The sequence below is a fragment of the Sminthopsis crassicaudata genome, chromosome 2 (assembly GCF_048593235.1).
Source record: "Sminthopsis crassicaudata isolate SCR6 chromosome 2, ASM4859323v1, whole genome shotgun sequence".
NCBI lineage: Eukaryota > Metazoa > Chordata > Mammalia > Dasyuromorphia > Dasyuridae > Sminthopsis > Sminthopsis crassicaudata.
This window is the reverse complement of record NC_133618.1, coordinates 264,353,417-264,358,655: the sequence shown is the minus strand read 5'-3', so window position 1 is coordinate 264,358,655 and position 5,239 is coordinate 264,353,417.

Sequence of the window (5,239 nt, the reverse complement as noted above, 5' to 3'; positions counted from 1 at the left end):
GATAATCAAGAACACGGTGGCTCTAATCACAATCCCTCTAACTTCCTTGAGCAAAATTCCCTTATCTGGTCACTCCTCCCTTAGGTGTGACACCTCTTCCTATTAAGATATAAATTTCAGAAACTTGTCTCACTTTTATTTTGGTATCCATAGGACTTAACATCTAGCCTAATACATAATGAATAATTAATAAGTAATTATTTGTCCATTCATTTATTCCTACATTTTCTTTTATTTTCTCCTTCATTTAGGTTCATAACACTTGATACAATCTTGTTTTATAATAGTCTAAGCTTTCTTGCTTCATTCTTTAAATGGCACTGGAGAAAGCAGGATAGTTTTTGCTCATGTTGTAGTGTGATTTACTAGAATGTATAAATGCAATTAAGCTTTTCTCCTCCAAAGAAGTCACCTTGCCTAGGCACATATTTTTCCAGTGATGGCTCCATTACTGAAAATATATTTAAAATTCTTGTGTTAAAAATGATTTCTGAGACTGCAGCACATTCTTTGGAAAATCCTCACAGGTGGCCAAACTTCATCAACTTGAGGAGTAATACAGTAAGCACTGTGTAAATGCTAGGCATTATTATTGTTGTTGTTGTTATGCTAAAAGTTTCCACACTTCATCTTGTTACTTTATTATACATTTTGTATAATTTGAATTAATTGCCAAACTTTAGGGCAATCCAAAACACAAGTATTTAGGCATATTGTTCACATGAGAGAATGTTTTTAACTTGCACTCGGATTTTATTTTGGGTTTTAGCTAGACTGCATAATATTGATCATATTTTGCTTTCTAATTATACTCAACAAATTCAAGAACCTCAATTTTCTAGCCACATGATTTTGCCTGCTTTTATGGTGCCCTCTCTCTACTTTCCTGAAATCCTTTATGTTGAGGAACTTCCCACCCTAACTGTCTAAATGTCTGAAGTAAACATGTGAAAAAATACTCAGAAAGTGTCTATCACCCAATGCTTTTTTGTAAAGACTCAAAATCAATATTAAATATGTTTCTCCAGTATATGCCCACTTCTTTTAGTGGATACTAATATTGTGTATGTGTGTATTGCCTGAGTGTGACTGGTCAGTAGCCACAAGAAAAAAAGAATCTCATGATGGAAATATTAATGATGGGCAATAGAATAGATGGACTGCTTATTTTTTCTGAATAAAATACATAACCTGATGCAATCAATTCATTAATATACACATGTCTGTGTAATAGAAATATAGTGGTCCAGATGGCCATGAGTAGTCTGGGATGAAATGAGATGGATGTTTGCAGTTTAGCAACTAACTACTTAGGCTGTATGGATTATACTAAATACCAACTGAACCACATGCACACGGTTTCCAGAATAAAATTCTGGTCTTAAGTCAGACAAACATCCTGTCATTTAACCTTCACTGGTACCAGAGAACCTGCTTTACTCTTGTCCAATAACAATTATATCCATAAATAGATAGAATATGCATTAGGAAAAGGAAGGAGAAGGAAATAAACACTTATAGAATACCTACTTTGTGCCAGACACTGTACTAAGTACTTTTATAAAAAACAAATACTATCTTATTTGATCCTCACAATAAACTTGTGAGGTATGTGCTATTACGCTCATTTTACAGTTGAGGAAACCAAGACAGAGATTAAGGGACTTGCTCAGGATCACACAACTAGTAAATATCTGAGGCCAGATTTTAACTCAGGCCTTCCTGACTCCAAAGTGACCCTTCTATCCACTGTGTAATCAGCTGTCTCTCAGACATCTCTCACAATCTCTCTTTAATAGTAGGATATGTAGATACCTGCAATAAGTGTCTTGAAAAGTTTGGTGATCATCCTTTCACCCCCTCTCCTACCTTCTTGGATCATTGATTGAACTTCTTCATTAGAGATTTACTTCTTTGTGAAGGGAGAATTTATCCCGTATTTTCATTTGTTGTAGTCTTTAACATCTTGATTTGAATTTATGGTTATCACCTTATTTTATGGTGGTTGTAGCATAGTGTAAGAGCCCTGGGTATCAGTAATGGGAATCATCATCATCAGTAGATGATGATAGGTGATAGATACAATATGAGAAACAGGATTTGAGAAAACTGGAACAAGACAAGGCCTACATACTAAGAAATAATCAGTCAGCATAGGAGTAGATTTGACCCATGATAGAGCTAGGAAGTTAGTGATAAAAAAAAAAAAAGATGAGATATGAAAGCAAGTGAACATTCTAGAGTAGCATTATGGCCAATTTCTCAAGATCAAAATGTGAATCAGACTCAAGTAAGCAAGAAACCAGAAATAATAACAGAAGTCTGACAAGAAAGCTAGGAAGATACAAACATCACAGCACAAAGCTGTCAGCTTCAAAATCTAGGCAAAGAGTCATGAAATAGGAGACAGGTAAGAAGAAAAGGAAAGAAACCAGTACAATTGGTGGCACCTGAATTAAAGCAGAACCCAGATAACTGACGCTGAAAACTTTCTCAGTCCCAGAACTTTGATATGTATCTTGTTGAGACAGGAGCCAATCCCAGAATGTATTTGGGAACCCTAGGCTAAAATGAAGAAGTGGAAGAAGCATGGAAGGAAATGAAAGCTTTCAGAGGATCCACCCAAATAACCTGGGCTGGGCCGGAGGGAGAGAGGTGAGCAGTTAGTGTAAGCATTACAGGCAGACAGGGAAACTACACAGAATCAAAAGCAAACTTGGGACTCTTTCACTGTATTTCTGTTGACCAGTTCTCTATACAGTATGTGTTTGCCTCAGGTAAATGTCTTCGCTCTCTCATTTCGTGATAGGGACCATGACCAATTTTATCTTGAATAGCAACAAGTATAGAGGAAGGTTAAATAGCAGCAATCGTGAGACCCAACAAAGCAACTGCCCAATCTCTAACCTGAGACTAGCGCAGTATAGTTGAATGATTCCTTAATACAGTTGACTTAAGAGAAATCTCTCAATGCAGGTTCAATAAGACCCCCTGGGATGCTTCCAATGTGAATGGAGATCACGACTTGACAGAGAAGTGAAAGATTATACATCAAAAGCAGTGCCTTGATTCTTAACACGGCTTTAATTTATTTGCTGTGATTTCATACATCTGCTTCAGCGAAAATGTAACATTATGTTAATACCCAAGATATTACTATCCTAATGCATTCTCTCCACATACATGGATACCTTCATATGTTGCCTTTTAAAGAGCCACATACATATTTGACTAATGCAGAAAGTGGACTAAGAGATGTGATTTTTTTTTCTCTCTCAAGCAACATACAAGTTATGCTTTAAAAAACTTGTAACCAGGAATTTAAAACTGAAAATTTCTCCAATTGTTTCTAAGACCCCTTCCTCTCTTTACAGTCATATGTTATTTTACTCCTCAGTCCAACTGCAATGGCCTATTTGTTATTCTTCACTCCTGACTCTGTACATGTACTCTGTATAACACATACACACTCACACATATATATATATATGTGTATATATATTTATATCTATATCTATATATATTTATTTATTTATAGTGTTGGGTTCAAAGTCTAAGCAAAGAGGCAAAGGAGACATGAAGGAGGAGTAAAGGAAAAAAACACAGTAGAACAAATAGTATCCATGACTAAGAAAGAATCCATATAATCGGTACTGAAAACTCAGATATCCATCTCATTGAGGCAAGAACCAATCCCAGAATATATGGAAAGAAGATGGAAGGAAGTGAAAGCTTTCAGAAGACCCATCCAGATAACTTGGGCTGGAGAGAGAGTAGTGTGGGCATCACAGATGGGGGAACAGCACAAAACCAAAAAGCAAACTTGGGACTCTTTCATTGTATTTCTGTTGACCATTCCTGTATACAGTATGTGTTTGCCCCACGCAAGTGTCTCAGCTTTTTCATTTCATGGTAGGGACCACAATCAACATATTATTTATATTTATATACAAACATACATATATGTGAGTTTATACATGTACACATATAATGCCTCCATAGATTGGTATCCTGGTTAGGTACTCACTTTTTTATTTGTGCGAAATGGTGCTATATAAAGAATCTTAACAACAAATGCTATTCATTTCTAAAGCAACATGAGAGTGAAACATAGATTCAGACCAGGAAGAGCCCTTAGAGATCACCTAATTCAATAGTCTCATTTTACAGATGAGGAAAATGAGAGATTGAATACCGAAAGTTACATGGGTACTAAGTAGCTAATCTGGAATCCAGGTCTCCATGAATGCTTTTTCCACTAGACAATTTATTCAAGAAAGTAATTCTGCAAAAAGGAATCATTTGGTTGGGGGAAGCAAGTGCCATCTTCATATGTTCTTTATGATAAAACTATTTTCTATTTAATATCACAGGGCAGGTTTGCCCCTCTTAGGGGGAGGTAATTTGGTAGTTTCATTAGGAAACAAACTTATGTAGGCCACAGCAGAGGATAAATCTTGCTTAATCCCAGCTGTTTATGAATGAAATGTGGATGCCTTGAGCACTGGTTCCAATCCCAAACAACATGCAGTTCCAAGCTCCATAAATCTAGGAAGGTTGCAATTACTGACTTTCCAGGGGAACAGATGTACCCAGAGGAAATTTCAGGTTTCAGAAATTGCTTCTCATTGGTGTTCCGATCCAATGCTCACTATTCAAAATAATGTTCTTCTGGTTAATTCAAAGATTAAACTAACCAAAATGATATATGCTTAGATGACTTTAGAGATTGAATACAAAGAATACAGTGTTGGAGAGCAGCTTCCTGAGAGAACATCCTTGGTCTGGTACATTCTTGAATAAGAAACTAGAAACCTTAGTGCAAAAGTAGTGTTTTTGTAACTATTACTTCTTAAAGGAAGGCTTCAAAAAAGGAAGGCAGACACTGGAAGTGAACGGTTAGTTAGGGAGATAGTCTTTGAGAATGGAATTTAGATTTCTGGTCCATGAATTATATTTTAATAAGATGGTGGGTTTCTGACCAGGGATGGAGTAACTTAACAGAGGCTAGTATGGATCTATTTGTCTGAAGTCTTACAAATCTAAACAAAAAGACTTTATGCTAAAAAAAGGGAGAAGGAGAAAACTATTTACATCTATCTACCTAGCAAGATACTCCATAGTACAGTGCAGGAACATTAGCAATAGTGACACTGAAAAGAGATCACAGGAGGCAAAAAGGTATACTTTATTAAAAAGAGAGAAGATAAGCAAAAGGGGGCAGGAAAGTTAGAATGGT